Genomic DNA, 21034 nt, shown 5'->3' with positions numbered 1-21034 from the left:
AAAAAGAGGAATGAAGGATCATTCCTGGTACATATTGTAGGCCATATCAGTAAATATCTAGAAGCTGGATTTTCCAAATCTGAAAATCCAATAATGTTCCTAGGGAAGGAAAAGGTTGCTCCTGACATCCTAAGGAAAGCTGTCTTGGGCAAGCCTACAATCTCTAGACACCTTGCCATATTTTCATCTTTGCTTTATCCTCTTTCTCTTCAACAGATAGCCCCTGTGATCTCATTTTTTAGGCTCTCCCTGAGTCCCTTAATCCTGATCCAGGTATAGGTATCCTCAGAAGTGGAAAGAAAGAAGCTTTATTGCATTCCTAACAGGATTTGTGGTGAAAAATAATTCTGTTTTGGAGGAAGGGAGGGTATTTTGTTTATGTTTGATTTATTTATTTTTTACTCTAGATTAATCACAAATACCCAGAAAGAAGATTGCTTGTGGCAGAATCTTGTGGAGCACCGGCACCTTACCTTCCTGTAAGAATTGTAATTTTTCTTAAAAAAAAAAACAAAAACAAAACTTTTCCTTCTTTTTTTTAGCAGTAGAGAAACCCTTTTTTCAGGTGTCTTATTATACATTTTAATCCACATTCTGTCGTAACAAAGGAAGAAATTGAGCTGAATAAAGCAAGCTCACATTGATACCATGTGACATTGCAGACAGAGGGGAACATTAGCCACTGATTTTACATGAGTATAAATACATTAAACCTCATCAAGAATTCTCAAAGTTTGGTCGGAGGACCCTGGGGAGTTCCTTGATCCTTTCGAAGAGGTCCATGAGATGAAAATTATTTTCATAACAATATTAAAACATTTTTTGTCTTTTTCTCTGTGTTGACAGTTACAGAGTTGGTGCAAGCAAAATTTGTAATGGGCAACAGTGGCAGTGCTTTAGCGCTGATCAAAGCAGTGACCCCCAGATAGACAGATAATGATCATAGTCTTCACTACAGGGCACTCACAGAAGGTCAACTTCACTGAATAATAAACTTGGTGAATCAGTGAAATTATTAATTCTACTAAATTTTGACCCTAAGTATGCCTTTTTTTAAACATTCTGTATAATCAGCTGGAAGATACTGATATTAAGCCCTTTTGCTGCATTCTGAACTATGATGGCTGTTGCAGAAAGCAAGCACTCAGATAGTCTGAGTTGTGAGCTGAACCAGCTGCTTTTCTCGTGGGACACCAGTTTTGCCTGACAGGTCACTGAAAAAGAAGCTGTGATTATCAAACTTGGTATGTGGCAGACATTTTCATGAAGATAAGTGACATGGAGCCTTGCTTCAAGGAAAACAAGTAGACAATTTTCATCGCCAATGATAAAATTAGAACCTCTAATGAGAACAAGAATTTTGGAAAACTTGTATTCACCATTCAGAGCTCGACAGCGTCTTTTCTTATCAGAAGAGGCTATGAAGATACTTCTCCCTTTCTCAGTTACGTGTTTCTGTGAGGCCAGGTTTTCTTATGCACTCCCACCCAAGCAACATACAGTTGAAGGCAGAGTAGATAAGACGATCCTACCTGTCTTCTTTTAAGTCAGACATCACTGAGATTTGCCACACAATATAAAGCAGCACTATTCCTCTCACTAGTTTTTTTTGATTAAAGTTATTTCCATTAAAGTTGCAATTTCATTAGTCCTGTTAACCTTTAAGAAGTGGATTGTTTTTCATGAGTTAATAATTTGAAATTTCTCGTTTTTAATTTCTGATACGATAAATGTCAGGACATATTCCCCACCCAAACAAAAGCTGTTTGAGGTGCTTGTTAGTTTCTAAATGACCAAGGGCCTCCCGCCAGGAAGAACACTGAGCACGCTGGCCCGCTGTGCTCCTGAGGGGTCTCCTGACGGGTCCAGGGCTTACAGGGGATGGAAGCCAGAGGTGACATCAAGAGTCATTTTCCTTTGAACAATGGTAAGTTAAAGCAGAGCTTGGCAAAGTACAGTCTGGAGACCAAATGGAATCCACAGCCTGTTTTTATAAATAAAGTTTTATTGGCATGCAGCCACACCCTTTCTGTGACTTGTCTGTGTCTGCTTCCACACTGCAACAGCCGAGTTGAGGAGTTGCAGCAGAGACTTTTTGGCCCAGTTTGCTGACCGCTGCCTTGAAGGGTCATTTCCATAAGACTGATCTTTTAAAAGGAGTACAAAAATTGGAACTGTGCAACAATACATGAGCTGTTTATGTTACATTTACCATTCCCTCACATTCTTTAGTGTGAGGGTGAGTGAAGACTGAGAAACCCAAGAGTCAGACAATTGTCTTTTTAAAAAATAAAATTTATCTTTTCTTTTTATACAGGAAAATGCAAATAATAATTCAAGAATAATTCATAGTCTCCACTCCCAGAAATGTTGTTGTTGTTGAAAATAAATTTTCAGACAGATGAAAATCAAAGACTTCCCTGGCCCTAGTCATTCTCTCCAAAGACAGACACCTGTGGTTAATGGCTTTTAATGAATACTTAAGAAAATAAAAATTCATGCATATGCAAGCTTACATTTTTATATCTTTAAAATTTTTCTTACTCGGAATTAATCACACTGTACAATGATCTATTTATCTCTTGTGTGGGAATCCATGCATTTCAAGTTTTCACATATTGTTAAAACCTCTGTGTCTTGCTTCTCTTGACATGTGCATTTTTTTATTTGGACAGTGTTAAATCGCCCCCAACCAAGACATCATAGATTGAACCCCTATTAGCAGTGCATCAAAGTTCTTATTTTCCCATACTTCCACCAGGAACTGGGCATAAACTTTTTTTTGTTTTAGTGTTTTCCTATCTTTTCAGAGAAAATTATCTTATTGTGATAAATTGTATAGGGAGATATCCATGAGTGAGTCAGAGCATCCTATTATTTATTGTTCCAAGAGACAGCTGAACATGACATGCTCTCAAAGAAGGAAGAAACTGTTCCACGCTGCTTCTAGTACTAAAATGCTAAGCAGCATTAATAATGGACTTAATGTTTCCTGCGTGAATCTCCACTTGCCTCATTACCCTACTGTAACTGGTAGCAGTAAAACCTCAGTGTAGTCATAGCTCAGATGGCGTGAAGCCTCCTAACTTGTCCCGTGGGTTTCCTTAGCATATGGAAACTGCCACAGTTGACCTCAGCCTTGATTGCTGCAAAGCAAATACCCAGCTGAGGTTTACTTACCTCTGTCCTATTGCCTGTGTAGATATCAACCCAAAAGCCCTTTTAATACACTTTTAAAGAAATGTTGGGAAGCAGTATTTAACCTAAAAGATAAATAAACAAGGCTGTACCAAAAGGTATGTTCACCACCCTAAATGTGACCAAACTTTTCTATGATTACATATATTTTGTTTTTAAAAATCAAAACAAAAACTAGATATTTAAAAATGTCTTTCAGACCTTGCTCTGCATACCAGATCACACTGACTAGAGATTTATAGAAATGGTCATTTCCTTTTATTGTAACTGTTAAATGTAAAGGTGACCTAAACCAGTTGAGGTTTTAAAGAATTTTATAAATTGATCAAGTTACAATAATGGTACAAAAAAGGGAAGGAAGAGCAAGAATATGAGAACAATGACACTTTTTTCCAACCTCAGACATTAATTAGGCTGAATCCATCGGGTAAAATTTGTATGAAACTTAAGACGTAATAGTAGTTGACATTATATTTAATAGTAGCATCTGAAAGTAGCCATGCAGTTTTGTAAGCACTTTTAAAGTTTACTCTCATATTTTATCATTCTGTTTTTTTTTTCCCCCCTCAGTTCTTCAAAAAAATTAGCAACACCAGGATTTTAGTTTCCATACTCCTACCCCAGGCAAATGTTTTGATTACCAGAGTGATTTTTGTAATCCCTCCTGTTGTTATGACTATCAGTGCTTTTCTGAGTTCCGTAGTGATAGAAAGAATAGTCATTTTACACAGAAGAGTCTGTTTATGGCAGAGTGGTGACTGTTGATTTGCCAAAAGCACACTGTGAAGGTTTCAGGGATTGGCACATACGTAGTAAAAATACAAAAATACGCTGGGAGATGATTAATACCAAGTTCAGGGTAATTGTTATCTTTAGAGAGGAGAATTAGGGGTAGGGGGAGGGTGGAAGAGAGTCATGCACTTCAGCTGTGTCTATAATGTCTTCTGTGTTTCAGAAATGAGGACTTGAAGCAAACATAGCAACATGTTAATATATATTTAATCTGGATTGTGAATACATGGCTATCTGTCATTTTTTTCTATTCTTTTCTGCTGCTAGTATAAATAAATAGTAAAACATGTTCTTGTTTATTTCAGAAAGAGATCCGTAGCTCCTTGGTTCTTTCAGTGTTGCAACAAATGTTAATGGAAGATAAGGCAGGTTTGGTAAGAGAAGCTGTGATCAAAAGCCTTGGTATCATTATGGGATACATTGATGACCCAGACAAATATCAGCAGGTATGCTTTTCAGAATAAATCCCATCTATTCCATTATAAAATTCCAAATGGTGTAATATCCCAAACCTCTGATTCAGATACCCCATAATCTATGGTAGGGATGGCAAGTGGGTCAACTTGAGCAAGTTAAAGTTGGCTCCCTGGTTTCAATTCTGCAATTTCAAGGAGAAAGTGCGTTGATTCATTTATAGTATCTGCCACAGCTTTGTGGCAGGAAATTGGCAAGAAGCTTGCCATTTTCTCTCTGGTTTCCCTCAATGGATACATGACATTTTTCTTTAAAGAAATTGGGGAAGGCAGGCTTATGAATGGCTTCTTTCTTGCTTAAAATGCCTTCTAAATATATTGGTATGTATGTTTATTACATTTTGTTGTGTGTTTGAGGCTTCTGTTTTGTTTTAAATCTGCATTGTGTCTGTTTCCTTCTGGCAGGGTTTTGAACTGTTGCTGTCAGCCTTGGGTGATCCCTCAGAAAGAGTCGTTAGTGAGTGCCACACATCAAGTATTTTTACCAGCCTATGCCGCCTGGACTACAGAACTTGGAAATTTACAGTCTCACCTAATACCCACATTGCTGAACAAGATTGAAAAACTTCTCAGGGTAAATGCTTCCTTTATTTATACAGTTAATAGAAATTTTAAAGGTGTGTTTTAAGGCATCTTGAAAGAATGTTGGGGAAACAAAGATAGAAAGTACCACTTTGCTGAACATTCTAATTAATTACCCGTTAAAGATTCTATTGGCCTGGAGCCAAGAGAGATTTGAGGAAGTTTTGCTTGACTGAAGCTAATGAGAACGGGCACAATCTGACTTTGTTAGCTAAAATAGCACCTTTGTGGCACCTACTCTGACACTATTCCCAACGCTGCCTCTTCCAAACCTCTTCTGAATACTTGAATACTGTAGATAAAGTATCAGCTTCAGTCTCCAGAATACAGAGATAACTTAAAATATGAGTCTTCAAAGTTTTCTTGTTTACACAATGTCAAAATGTTTTAACTTTATTTCACTGCATTCGTTCATGCCCTCACTCTTTAAAATGAAATTTTCTTTTATTTAAAATGAATTTTCCGTTCTTCCTAACAACAAAAGAAAAGTCGATACAACGAAACTAATTTTTGTACTAAAAGTCTCAGCGTCTAGGAGAAAAACTAACATTTCGTTCATATGTATTATGTACACATTATGTACCATATTTTATAAATAATATCTATTATTTCATTCTTAGAACTCTTTGAATTATATTTTGTTTTTTTGGTGTGGAAACTGTTTAACTTACCACAGCTGTCAAATGACAGGACCAGGATCAGATATCAGCCTCTGAAATGACACTGTTGCCCTTTCTACCCCCAGATTTTAAGAATCTTTATCAGACTCTTAACATAAAGTATTTTAACATATATATATATATATATATATATATATATATATATATATACACACTATTCTGTATATCGTCTTACATGTATGTATGTGCATTTATCTAATTTAAAAATTGGACTTTTTTTCCTATAAATTTCAAAATGCATGTTGAAGACGATAAATAGACAGCTAGACTGGAGTACTTCTTTTTATGAAACCTAGGGAATTTTTCTCAAGTATCTTTTTTAAAATATTTGCATCCCTTCTATCTGAGAATTATCCATACCGGGTTTCCTTGTTCCATTCCATAACACAGCTAATTCCACATTGCTGCTAAACATAGCTGCAGTGTTCAGCACAGGTAATGGTCCATAAAGAAATTAGCTAATTTAGAACTTGATAGTAAAAAAAAAACCTAACATATCTGGTATTTCTGACACAGTTGTTATTTATACTATAATGAGATCCCAAGTGGATTTGAGCAGCATTAAATGCTTTTATCTCTAGTGATTCTAGTTTTCACTTTAATACTTGGTTTCTGTGTACCATAGTGATTGTTTTACTCTTTTTGGTTGTTGTTTCTATTATCTCTTTCTTTTGTTTCCTTTTGAAATTTCTTCTGCGTTTTACGTTGAATTATTTTAAAGTGCATTAAATACTGGCAAATAGAGTCATCAAATCTATGAAAGGAGTTTGGAGGTAGGAAAATAATAAGTCCTACTGCTGGTTTAACAGTTGAGCATTTAAAATGATTCCTTTGATCACTTTAATATCTTTAACCTGACTTCTCAAATTTCCAAAGTTAAGACCCTCTTAAAAGAAAAAACCTGTGAAAGAAATTCCATACAAATGAAATGACTGATGTTGACCCTGAAGTTTTCCATACAAAAGATTCTATTACGTCCACAGTGCCTCGCGAAAGTTAAAATGTTAGTCGACCAGTAGTGTCTGACTCTCTGCGACCCCATGAACTGCAGCCCACCAGGCTCCTTTGTCCATGGAATTCTCCAGGCAAGAATACTGAGTGGGTTGCCTTTTCCTCCTCCAGGGGATCTTCCTGATCCAGGGATCGACCCGGGATCTCCTTCACTGCAGGCAGATTCTTTACCTTCTCAGCCACCAGGGAAGCCCCCACAGTGCTTTAGCTCTTCATATTTTCACATACTCAGAGCAATTCAGAAAAGATTCTTGGTCATCTCCATTAGGTTTACTGTGAGGCTAACACACATGTCCTTCAATGTTTTATTGTTTGCCACCGAAAGGAAGAGCATCATAAATGCGTACTCTCAGGAGACTAAATTAGCTTCCACCTGCTTATGTTTCAGGAAGGCGAGCACGGGCTGGATGAACATAAGCTCCACATGTATCTGTCTGCCTTTCAGTCCTTGATCCCATCTCTTTGCATTAGTGCTACAGAACGCACCCTTCTCCAGCAAAGCCAAGCTTCATGGTGACGTGCCACAGATAGAAGGTATTGAACTTAGATTATGGAAGGGAGATGTAGAACATTGACAGCTTAGCTTCCCACAGAATTGTTTTTGATTAAAATTGTAAAATTCACTTCGTTTTAGTTGCTAAATCATGTCCAACTCTTTGCAACCCCGAAGACTGTAGCCCACCAGGCTCTTCCGTCCATGGGACTTGCTGGGCAAGATTACTGGAGTGAGTTGCCATTTCCTTCTCCACAAGTCACTGTATGACAGCATAATTACTGAAATGTATTATATGTGTGGAACTGATGGTCAGAGATTGTATGATACCTAAGGGGAGCTACCTGGCTTCATCATTTATGGATAAGCCTCATGGTGTTATTTTACAGTATTTATTCTTCCTCTCCATTCTTAATCTAGAGCCTTTTTGTGGCCTTTTTTTTTTTTTTTCAGTGTGGTAAGTCAGAAGTGTTTTCTTTTATTTTCAGAGCTGAATTAATAGTTACCAGGGCCAGTTCGTGAAGCTTTTCGTTTTCATTTTCTTTGTATTTTTTTTCTTCCTCAGCTGTTTTGTGTTATTTTCAGTAGGGGAAAGAAAGTGTAATTGCTATTTCCTGCTGTGTCCTTGATACGGATATAAGCATATGCAGCACAGTTTTTTTTTTCCCCCAGAAAAAAGAATACAATTTATTTTCAGGAATAAATGAAATTGATAACAAAAGCCATTATTTTCTTAGCTCAGAGTCCAGCTAACCAGTAAGTGACCTTTGATCCATGGCACGTGGTAGCCCCAAAGCACCCAACCCCCAGGATAAATGGCTATAGACAAGCTATTAGTATGTATGAGATTTTCAGATTTGTGAAATTATTCATATCTCTTCTGGGCTTCTAATAAACAGGAGTATAAACGCAAGTGTTTTTAGTGTTACAATTTCCATATAGAGTAAACTGGGCCACCTGTAATCGCTGGGATATGAAGCAGTATATCCAACAATGCGTGAAGCATCGCATAAAAATGGTATATACTGTAAGAATCCCAGTTTTACTTGGAAAATTGAGAATGGATAGGGTAGGTTCCTAAACCTCAGACTTACCGTTCCGACTACTTATCTTTTACAACTGAGTTATCCATGGTGTATTAGTTGCTCAGTCATATCCGACTCTTTGCGACCCCATGGACTGTAGCCCACCAGATTCCTCTGCCCATGGAATTCTTCAGGCAAGAACACTGGAGTGCATAGCCATTCCCTTCTCCAGGGAATCTTCTCAACCCAGGAATCAAACTCCAGTCTCCTGCATTGCAGGCGGATTCTTTACCATCTGAGCCCCCAGGGAACCCCTGAGTTATCCAATCCAAGTAATTGCTTATTTCTTGTTTTACTTCTTTTGGACCTCGCTTTAAATCTTTGGACCTCACTTTTCCTATAATAAATCTTAACATTATCTATTTGACTCTTAACTCTTCCACTGTTTTTCAGTAATTTGTCATATTTCTGAAGGAATAATATGCATTCCATCATAGTATCACAGATTGTGACCAATATGATATAATCCTATTTGAAATGATCAGATGTGCTTTGACATGATATAGAAATATGAGGTACAACTATCCCTTACTGTCCAAATCTGTTTGATTCCTAGGTTGAGATAATGATGATTCATGCAGAAATCTCAGAGAGTGTGGGATACCATTTTACCTAAATTCATTTATTTGTGTATTATGATAGCAAGTAGAGACTTTAACTAACAAGGGACAACCTTTATCTGTCCTTAAGATATTGTTAAGTACCTTAGGAAGCATAGGAAGATAATACCACCTTAATTTTGTCTTTCAGCATTTTAAAATTTGTGTCATGTTTTCTTAAGTTTAGTGATTATCATTAAGCCATTCATATGCTTTGAGAAAATGCTGCATCCTTCATTCTGTCTTTTTAGGGTGTTAACCTCTATGCAGGAGCTGTTGGGCCACTAGGAATTTCTCTTCAACAGTTGAGCTGTTGGTAGCATTCTTCACTTAAGAGCCAGCTAAGACCTGGAATCTAATCTAATCTAATCAGTAGGATCATAAATTTATTGATATGTTCAAATTTGAAAATATACTAATGTATATTCATTATTTATTTACACAATCATTAAAGTCATTTTTTCAGTTTTCCCCCAAAACTTTTAAAGTTTGTATTTGAGACCCTGGTTATAATATTTATAATAATTTTTTATTATTATTTTATATGGCTTTATCTTACTGGTCACTGCTTTTAACACTTTATATTAACTTAATGGTTATCAAACTATGGAAAACTTGCTAAATAAAGCATTTAATATTGGAGATTAAATACTTAAGAATCCTGTTCAGCTCAAGCTTTAGTGTATTTTAGGTTATTCTCTGGTATTAAACAATTTTTCCCTGCTCTCAACCTATTAGTTTCTTACTCCATGAAGGAAATATCTTATTGTAGTTACTATTTATTGACATAAGCAGTCTGGTGGATTAAATTCAAATCCATATTTTAACTGAGATCTTATTTTGGAGCAAATTTTAAAATAAATAAAGTTTTGCTTTTTACTGGCAAACTCTTTCATTTCAGTATTTATTTACTAGATATTTAGTCTCATAAAATCTTAATTTTTTGAGATTTGTTAAATTTGTTCACATGCAAGAGAAATTTACAGCCGACCCTTAGACAACAGGAGTTTGAGGTGTACACATCCACTTATATATGGATAGTTTTCCGTAGTTAATATTGTAGTACTGCCTGGTCCATGGTTGGTTGAATTTGTGGGTGTGGAGGAATCTCTGACACAAAGGTCTGACTATATATACTGATTGTGCAGGGATCAACTACATTTCATTTTTTTCTGAAAGTGATTTAATGTATTTTAGTTTTGTATTTGAAGTCTAGAATATGCTAAATAGATATTAGGAGGCAGAACCTTACTTTTCTTCCGATCAGAGAGTTAACTTTCCAAACCGCCGTTTTCTGCATGACTTCTTTCGCGTCTCTGTGTTTACAGTGGGTTCCCTCGGCCTGTGTCACCTCTTCAAGATGAATCTACTGCCATTGGAAGTCGTGAGCAGCTGGCATCGCCACTACAGCTTTATGACCACCAGCTGGAACACGAGGGTACAACCGGCTGGCAGGGCTGTCAGTCAGCTGTGAGTTACCACCTCCATGTTCATTGGGTACATCTCAGCTACTCAAATGGAAGATAGCTCACGATATTTAGCCTGGGAACTGAGGGACAAAATATAGCAAAACATTTTTTTAAAAATAACAAAACATAACTTGGCGTCATCTGTGGTAACTGTCTTCAGGAGAGAAGATTTATACCTGTAGACATGTAGTTGCTTATCTGTGCTTATCTGTGTCTGTATTACTGATAAAGACCTGTCTGCTCCCTTAGTATCTAAAAGTGGCAGTGGATTGTAAACGACATCCAGACTTCTCATTTTTGAGGCTAAAATATATGGTGCCATGTGAGCCAAGCTTTTGTATGAAGTATCACCTCCATTGACTTAAGTCTTATTAACACCACACTTAGAACTCTGCCATTAAGGTTCCATATATTTCATGACAATCTATTAAAATGTAAGAAGTTTACAGAATATAAAGTTAAGACTTTTTCAAAGGGTCCCAAACAACTCCTTTGCGTTCTAATTTTACTGGCTGTGAAAAGCGGAAGAGATTGTTAGATTTGGATTGTTTCAGAAATTGGCAAGGAAACAGTCATTTATTTGTATCCCCTGCCAATTTTCCTTTCTTTCTTATTCAGGTTACCACAGCTTATAGAAATAGTTGGCAAAATTAATGTCACTTCAACTGCCTGTGTCCATGAATTCTCCAGATTTTTCTGGTGCCTTTGCCAGACATTTGGCCAAATTTTTACAAACACTAAGGTAAAAACTTGTATTTCATATTTTCTTATATGCAAGACATATAAACATGTAATGTGTTAATTAATGCTATGGCAGAGTAAGTAAAAGCAGGAGCCCTTCCTTTATTCTAATTATCTTTTAATATCTTACAAAACTATGATAAAAGAAAATTCTGGTCTGTAATATTCATATCTTTATTGATTTTCAGAAAATGATTTAGCCAAAATTTAGTCTGTATCCACATTTAGATATAAGGTCTGCTCATTGTGGATGTCTCAGAGCTTTCCAGCAGAGAAAGTATCAGCTAGGGAACTCCACTGCAATTCTTTGAATGTGCTTCTTGTACTGAATCTACCAGAGATTCAGGAAGCCCCCGTTTCCTCTATATGCTTTGGTCAGAACTTCAGGTGACTGTGGGCTTCCCTGATAGCTCAGTCGGTAAAGAATCCACCTGCGATGCAGGAGACCCCAGTTCGATTCCTGGGTCGGGAAGCTTTGCTGGAGAAGGGATAGGCTACCCACTCCAGTATTCTTAGACTTCCCTTGTGGCTCAGCTGGTAGAGAATCCACCTGCAGTGCAGCAGATCTGGGTTCGATCCCTGGGTTGGGAAGATCCCCTGGAGAAGGGAAAGGCTACCCACTCCAGTATTCTGGCCTGGAGAACTCCATGGACTGTGTAGTCCATGGGGTTGCAAAGAGTCGGACACAACTGAGCGACTTTCACTTTCACTCAGGTGATTATAGAAACAAAGCAGCTTGTGTAGAATACTTGCTACAAGATAGGAGCTCTTGGAATAGAATGGACACTTGAGATAAATGCTGCATATTTCAATCACTATCACATTTGCCTAACCAGGTTATTTTGTTGTTTAAATATTAAAATTGGAAAGTCCTTAGGTCCTACTTTCTTCTTTAATCCTGTTAATCCATTTGTCTTCATAATAAGATTGTTGAGCCAGTTCTTTAGAGTGTTAACAAAACCTTATAAAGATGTAGTTGCTATATGTTAAGACATTTAAAAGGTAAAAATTTTGTGGCACCTCTTTACTGAGCCTGTAGTTTTTGAAACATTTAGAGCATGACAGTTTGGTATAGCGGACTGACAAAATTCAGAAAATGGGTTATGACTCTGTGTATCCTTGAATCAATCATTTAATGTATCTGTACTTAATCTTTTCATGTGTGAAATGAAATTTAATCCTGTACATCTGATGCTGTAGGTTAATCTTTTCACAGTGGTCTACATCTCAGTTTAAATGGAATTTGCAAATTAATATGCCTGACCTATTGATAGGAGGGCAAAAACCAGAGCTTAATGTTACTGTAGGAGAAACCAAATCATTCGTTAACATCTAATTATTAAGTATAGTTGGACTTTACTGGGAATCACTATTGGCAAAAACTGTTTGACATCTCTAGAAGAAGTAACTGTTATTTATTTTACTTTTTCTTACAAAAGCAATTAGGAATTCACTTTAACACTTAAGTGGTTGACTTCAGAGGCCTGAAATCTGTGATTTAAAAGTGAATCTTGATTTAAAAATGAAAATTGAAACAAGCATTCCCTCTAACTTAAAACTTTAATGTTAAATTCTGTCTTTTGTGTTTAAAAATTAAATTTTAAAAAAGTTAAAGACTAAGCCAATGGATATAACATAATGAGTATCTTACTCACTGAATATCCTAAATGAATGGAATTTCATTTTCATTCCTCTTATACACAACATTTTCTTTCAACAGTTTTAATCATATATCTGCCTAAGTATCCTTTATATCATCAGGTTCGGTTTTGGGAGGTAGTAATTTCAAACACTTAAAGTCACCTTGGAAATGATTTTAATTTAGTGAAGGAATCTTAAGGTCCTTCAGAAAACTTGCTGACCTAAATTGATTTTTTAAATATTTTATCTCTAAAAAGATGTTGTTTTCAGAAACTTGACACTTCTTTTTTCCTATGGCTTTTAAGAACTGTTGTGTTTTTGACTACTTGAATCTTTAAAAATCAGTAGTAGTAGCAATGGTAGGAAACATTTTATTTAACCATTGACTGGTCTGTTGAACCTGAGACTTTCTGGATCTTTTCTTCGGGTTGCTTAGGTAAAACCTCCGTTCCAGGAGATTTTAAGGCTGTCTGAAAAAAATATTGGTGAGTTTGTGCATTATTATTTTTAGAAACAATTAAGTCTCTTTACTCCAGAAAAATACTTTGTTCATTATATGCAAATTGTATAAATAAACTAACAAGTACAGTTGAAAAGGAAAATTTATACTATGGAGTTCTTGGGTTTACAGTGCTGCTACATCTAATATCCTTTCCACGGAGTAGTAGTAAGATTGATCTCTATCAGTTTTACTGTAAATATCTACCTTCACTGTAATCAAATTGACCTAAGCCTGACCTTCTCAGACTGTGTACTTACTTGTACCCTTGGAGGTTTGAAGTGGTGCAATTGAAATACTAAAAAGGAAAAAAATACAGAGTGTGTAATTCATAATTAGTTACTTAGAACTTTTAAAAATTAAAACAGGTATAACTGAATAGAATATAAGGTATACTTACATTTTTTGTAATGAAACATGAGATTTTTAAGAAACTACAGGCTTGGAGGGAGGAGCCAAGATGGCAGAGGAGTAGGACGGGGAGACCACTTTCTCTCCTACAAATTCCTCAAAAGAATAACTGAACGCAGAGCAAACTTCACAAAACAACTTCTGATCGCTAGCTGAGGTCATCAGGTGCCCAGAAAAGCAGCCCATTGTCTTTGAAAGGAGGTAGGACAAAATATAAAGGATAAAAAGTGAGACAAAAGAGCTAAGGACAGAGATCCGTCCTGGGAAGGGAGTCTCAATAGAGGACGTTTCCAGACACCTGGAAGCCCTCGCACTGGCGGGCCTGGGGGAAGTGTTTGAATCTCGGAGGGCAACCTGACTGGGAGGGAAACAATAAATAAAACCCACAGATTATGAGCCTAAAAGCAACTCCCAGCAGAAAAGTACCCCAGACACCTGCATCCGCCACCAGCAAGTGGGGGCGGCACGGAGAGGAGCGGGCGGCATTGCTTGGGGTAGGGTCGGGCCTGAGTGCCTTGAGGACAATCGTAGGGAGCTTTTGTGAGTTGCCAACTTAAACTGTGGGACAGCAAAAGAGAGAGAGAAAATTAACCGGCCCGAACACACTGCCAGCCGTTCGCAGAACAAAGGGACTGAGAAAGTCCAGAGAAGAGCTCGCAGGCTGTGGGCCGGCCCAGCCCTGCCGGAGGCAGGAGGCAGAGGGGAGGGGAAAGGGGCAGGCTCGGCCCCAAGGACTGCATCCCCTGCCGCACTGCAAACAGGCCTCCACTTTCTAATCAAAGACCTCCTGAGATTCTGGATGGTTGACATCCGCCGGGAGGGTCGCGGCAAGACACAGGCACCCGATCGGCGCCGGTGGGGACTGGGGCTGGGGACTTGGAGGGCAGAAGGCACACGCACCCGACCGGCGCCGGCGGAAACTGAGTCTGGGACCACAGAAGGGAGTGGGCGCGCCGCACCCGGGGAGAGTGCGCCTGTCAAGCCCCTGGCTGCCTGGACCACTCTGACGGGAAAGGCACAAAGAGCAGGTGCAGCTTTTTGTACCGCGCTTTTGTGGAACACCTGAGGGCTGGAACCATGCGCAGCGCGGGGCGCGCTCCATATAGAGCAGCCGGGAGCCTGAGCAGCGCAGACGGAGAAAGCAGAGCCAGCCCCTCCCTGCAGTGCGACGGAACTAGCTACCTGAACAAGAGTCCACCTCCACCTGCCTGTGTCAGGGCGGAAATGAGGCTCTGGAGAGACCGGCAAACAGAAGCCAAATAAACAAAGGGAACCGCTTCAGAAGGGACCGGTGCAACAGATTAAAATCCCTGTAGAAAACACCGACTACACTGGAAGGGGCCTGTAGAAATCGAGAAGTGTAAGCTGGAACGAGGAGCTATCTGAAACTGAGCTGAACCCACACTGACCGCAAGAGCTCCAGAGAAATTCCTAGATATATTTTTACTTTTTTTTTTTTCAGTAGAAAAAAAATTTTTTTTAAATTTTTTTCGCTTTTATTTTCCTTTGAAATTCCCTATTACTCCCAAATTACTCCTTAACTTTCATTTTCATAGATTTTTATGATTTTTTTAATAAGGAAAAAATTTTTTTTTTCTTTTTCTTTCTTTCTTTTTTTTCTTTCTTTTTTCTCCTCTTTTTTTTTTCCTTTTCCTCTTCTATTTTCTTTTTCTCTTATTTCTTTTAAAGTCCTCTAGTACTTTTAGTAGAACTACTAAATTAAGTAGAACTACTCCTTAATTTTCATTTTCAATACACTATAACCTTACAAAAAAAAAAAAAAAAGAGAAGCCCTATTCCAGACACAGCAATCTAAACAAGATGAAAAGGCAAAGAAATACCCAACAGGTAAAGGAACATGAAAAAAGCCCACCAAGTCAAACAAAAGAGGAGGAGATAGGGAATCAACCTGAAAAAAGAATTTAGAATACTGTTAATAGAAATGATCCAAAATCTTGAAAACAAAATGGAGTTACAGATAAATAGCCTGGGGACAAACATTGAAAAGATGCAAGAAATGTTTAATAAAGACCTAGAAGAAATAAAAAAGAGTCAGTTAAAAATGAATAATGCAATGAATGAGATCAAAAACACTCTGGAGGGAACCAAGAGTAGAATAACAGAGACAGAAGATAGGATAAGTGAGGTAGAAGATAAGATGGTGGAAATAAATGAAGCAGACAGGAAAAAAGAAAAAAGGATCAAAAGAAATGAGGACAACCTCAGGGACCTCTGGGACAATGTGAAACACCCCAACATTCGAATCGTAGGAGTCCCAGAAGAAGAAGACAAAAAGAAAGGCCATGAGAAAATACCCGAGGAGATAATAGCTGAAAACTTGCCTAAAATGGGGAAGGAAATAGCCACCCAAGTCCAAGAAACCCAGAGAGTCCCAAACAGGATAAACCCAAGGCGAAACACCCCAAGACACATATTAGTCAAATTAACAAAGGTCAAACACAAAGAACAAATATTAAAAGCAGCAAGGGAGAAACAACAAATAACACACAAAGGGATTCCCATAAGGATAACAGCTGATCTATCAATAGAAACCCTCCAGGCCAGAAGGGAATGGCAGGACATACTGAAAGTAATGAAAGAGAATAACCTACAACCTAGATTACTGTATCCAGCAAGGATCTCATTCAGATATGAAGGAGAACTCAAAAGCTTTACAGATAAGCAAAAGCTGAGAGAATTCAGCACCACAAAACCAGCTCTTCAACAAATGCTAAAGGATCTTCTCTAGACAGGAAATGCAGAAAGGTTGTATAAATGTGAACCCAAAACAACAAAGTAAATGGCAACGGGACCACACCTATCAATAATTACCCTAAATGTAAATGGGTTGAATGCCCCAACCAAAAGACAAAGATTGGCTGAATGGATACAAAAACAAGACCCCTATATATGCTGTCTACAAGAGACCCACCTCAAAACAAGAGACACATACAGACTAAAAGTGAAGGGCTGGAAAAAAATATTTCACGCAAACGGAGACCAAAAGAAAGCAGGAGTTGCAATACTCATATCAGATAAAATAGACTTTCAAATAAAAGCTGTGAAAAGAGACAAAGAAGGACACTACATAATGATCAAAGGATCAATCCAAGAAGAAGATATAACAATTATAAATATATATGCACCCAACATAGGAGCACCGCAATATGTGTGGCAAACACTAACGAGTATGAAAGAGGAAATTAATAGTAACACAATAATAGTGGGAGACTTTAATACCCCACTCACAACTATGGATAGATCAACTAAACAGAAAATTAACAAGGAAACACAAACTTTAAATGACACAATGGACCAGCTAGACCTAATTGATATCTATAGGACATTTCACCCCAAAACAATCAACTTCACCTTTTTCTCAAGTGCACACGGAACATTCTCCAGAATAGATCACATCCTGGGCCATAAATCTAGTCTTGGAAAATTCAAAAAAATTGAAATCATTCCAGTCATCTTTTCTGACCACAATGCAGTAAGATTAGATTTCAATTACAGGAAAAAAATTGTTAAAAATTCAAACATATGGAGGCTAAATAACACGCTTCTGAATAACCAACAAATCATAGAAGAAATCAAAAAAGAAATCAAAATATGCATAGAAATGAATGAAAATGAAAACACAACAACCCAAAACCTATGGGACACTGTAAAAGCAGTGTTAAGGAGAAGGTACATAGCATTACAGGCTTACATCAAGAAACAAGAAAAAAGTCAAATGAATAACCTAACTCTACACCTAAAGCAATTAGAGAAGGAAGAAATGAAGAACCCCAGGGTTAGCAGAAGGAAAGAAATCAAAGAGACCACATAAAAAATCAACAAAGCTTAAAGCTGGTTTTTTGAAAAAATAAACAAAATTGACAAACCATTAGCAAGACTCATTAAGAAACAAAGAGAGAAGAACCAAATTAACAAAATTAGAAATGAAAATGGAGAGATCACCAACAGACAACACTGAAATACAAAGGATCATAAGAACTACTACCAGCAGCTCTATGCCAATAAAATGGACAACTTGGAAGAAATCGACAAATTCTTAGAAAAGTATAACTTTCCAAAACTGAACCAGGAAGAAATAGAAGATCTTAACAGACCCATCACAAGCAAGGAAATTGAAACTGTAATCAAAAATCTTCCAGCAAACAAAAGCCCAGGACCAGATGGCTTCACAGCTGAATTCTACCAAAAATTTAGAGAAGAGCTAACACCTATCTTACTCAAACTCTTCCAGAAAATTGCAGATGAAGGTAAGCTTCCAAACTCATTCTATGAGGCCACCATCACCCTAATTCCAAAACCAGACAAAGATGCCACAAAAAAAGAAAACTACAGGCCAATATCACTGATGAACATAGATGCCAAAATCCTTAACAAAATTCTAGCAAACAGAATCCAACAACATATTTAAAAAAAATCATACATCATGACCAAGTGGCTTTATCGCAGGAATGCAAGGATTCTTTAATATTCACAAATCAATCAATGTAATACACCACATTAACAAATTGAAAGATAAAAACATATGATTTCTCAATAGATGCAGAGAAAGCCTTTGACAAAATTCAACACTTTCTTTATAATTAAACTCTCCAAAAAGGGCAGGAATAGAAGGAACATACCTCAACATAATAAAAAGCTATATGACAAACCCACACCAAGCATCACCCTTCATGGTGAAAAATTGAAAGCATTCCCTTGAATTCAGGAACAAGACAAGGGTGCCCACTCTCACCACTACTATTCAACATAGTGTTGGAAGTTTCTGGCCACAGCAATCAGAGCAGAAAAAGAAGTAAAAGGAATCCAGATAGGAAAAGAAGAAGTGAAACTTCATCGCTGTTTGCAGATGACATGATCCTCTACATAGAAAACCCTAAAGACTCTACCAGAAAATTACTAGAGCTAATCAATGAATATAGTAAAGTTGCAGGATATAAAATTAACACACAGAAATCCCTTGCATTCCTATATACTAACAATGAAAAAACAGAAAGAGAAATTAAGGAAACAATACCATTCACCATTGCAACAAAAAGAATAAAATACTTAGGAGTATATCTACCTAAAGAAACAAAAGACCTATACATAGAAAACTATAAAACACTGATGAAAGAAATCAAAGAGGACACAAACAGATGGAGAAACATACCGTGTTCATGGATTGGAAGAATCAATATTGTCAAAATGGCTATTCTACCCAAAGCAATCTATAGATTCAATGCAATCCCTATCAAGCTACCAACGGTATTTTTCACAGAACTAGACCAAAGAATTTCACAATTTGTATGGAAATACAAAAAACCTCGAATAGCCAAAGTAATCTTGAGAAAGAAGAATGGAACTGGAGGAATCAACCTGCCTGACTTCAGACTCTACTACAAAGCCACAGTCATCAAGACAGTATGGTACTGGCACAAAGACAGAAATATAGATCAATGGAACAGAATAGAAAGCCCAGAGATAAATCCATGAACCTATGGACACCTTATCTTTGACAAAGGAGGCAAGGATATACAATGGAAAAAAGACAAACTCTTTAACAAGTGGTGCTGGGAAAACTGGTCAACCACTTGTAAAAGAATGAAACTAGAACACTTTCTAACACCATACACAAAAATAAACTCAAAATGGATTAAAGCTCTAAATGTAAGACCAGAAACTATAAAACTCCTAGAGGAGAACATAGGCAAAACACTCTCCGACATAAATCACAGCAAGATCCTCTATGACCCACCTCCCAAAATATTGGAAATAAAAGCAAAACTAAACAAATGGGACCTAATGAAACTTAAAAGCTTTTGCACTACAAAGGAAACTATAAGTAAGGTGAAAAAACAGCCCTCAGATTGGGAGAAAATAATAGCAAATGAAGAAACAGACAAAGGATTAATCTCAGAAATATACAAGCAACTCCTGAAGCTCAATTCCAGAAAAATAAATGACCCAATCAAAAAATGGGCCAAAGAACTAAACAGACATTTCTCCAAAGAAGACATACAGATGGCTAACAAACACATGAAAAGATGCCCAACATCACTCATTATTAGAGAAATGCAAATCAAAACCACAATGAGGTACCATTACACGCCAGTCAGGATGGCTGCTATCCAAAGTCTACAAGCAATAAATGCTGGAGAGGGTGTGGAGAAAAGGGAACCCTCTTACACTGTTGGTGGGAATGCAAACTAGTACAGCCACTATGGAGAACAGTGTGGAGATTTCTTAAAAAACTGGAATTAGAACTGCCATATGACCCAGCAATCCCACTTCGGGGCATACACACTGAGGAAACCAGATCTGAAAGAGACACGTGCACCCCAATGTTCATCGCAGCACTGTTTATAATAGCCAGGACATGGAAGCAACCTAGATGCCCATCAGCAGATGAATGGATAAGGAAGCTGTGATACATATACACCATGGAATATTACTCAGCCGTTAAAAAGAATTCATTGAATCAGTTCTAATGAGATGGATGAAACTGGAGCCCATTATACAGAGTGAAGTAAGCCAGAAAGATAAAGAACATTACAGCATACTAACACATATATACGGAATTTAGAAAGATGGTAACGATAACCCTATATGCAAAACAGAAAAAGAGACACAGAAGTACAGAACAGACTTTTGAACTCTGTGGGAGAAGGTGAGGGTGGGATATTTCGAAAGAACAGCATGTATATTATCTATGGTGAAACAGATCACCAGCCCAGGTGGGATGCATGAGACAAGTGCTCGGGCCTGGTGTACTGGGAAGACCCAGGGGAATTGGGTGGAGAGGGAGGTGGAAGGGGGGATCAGGATGGGGAATACATGTAACTCCATGGCTGATTCATGTCACTGTATGACAAAACCCACTGAAATGTTGTGAAGTAATTAGCCTCCAACTAATAAAAAATAAAAAAAATAAAATAAAATAATAAAATAAAATAAAAATAAACAGAACTCAAAAAAAAAAGAAAAAAGGAACTACAGGCTTTAATGGGCAGCTCCAGCCCCTCTGTTCATAGTTTTCAATTACTGTCTTAAGAAGTCTGGTTATAGCACCAAGAACTCCTTTATGTGTGGATCTTATGTCCCTGTGTATTTTTAGGAATGAATTTCTAGAAATGAATTGTGAAAAATATTAAGGACAAAAATGTATAGTCCCTGTAGTTTGTATTTTAACTTGGCTGTTTTGGATGTATAGGTAGTTCTTATCTCAGTCTTACCTTAGTGATTTGATTTGAGTCATCTGGAAAATCCATTTTTGTCTGTCCTCAGAGGTATTAGAGAGTGAATAAATTATTCCTTTTAGGTTTGAAAATGTCAGTGAGTTTTTTTTTTTGACAAATGCTTC

At 37.3% G+C, this 21034-nt stretch overlaps 1 pseudogene; it reads left to right on the top strand.

The window, feature by feature from the left end:
- The window catches only part of LOC122437380, a 7347-nt pseudogene extending 36 nt beyond the window's left edge, over positions 1-7311 (top strand).
- The last annotated feature ends 13723 nt before the right edge of the window (positions 7312-21034 follow it).

This window comes from Cervus canadensis, chromosome 2, assembly GCF_019320065.1.
Source record: "Cervus canadensis isolate Bull #8, Minnesota chromosome 2, ASM1932006v1, whole genome shotgun sequence".
In the NCBI taxonomy this organism is placed as follows: domain Eukaryota; kingdom Metazoa; phylum Chordata; class Mammalia; order Artiodactyla; family Cervidae; genus Cervus; species Cervus canadensis.
The sequence above is the reverse complement of the archived record's forward strand: the minus strand, read 5'-3'. Positions and strand labels throughout refer to the sequence as shown.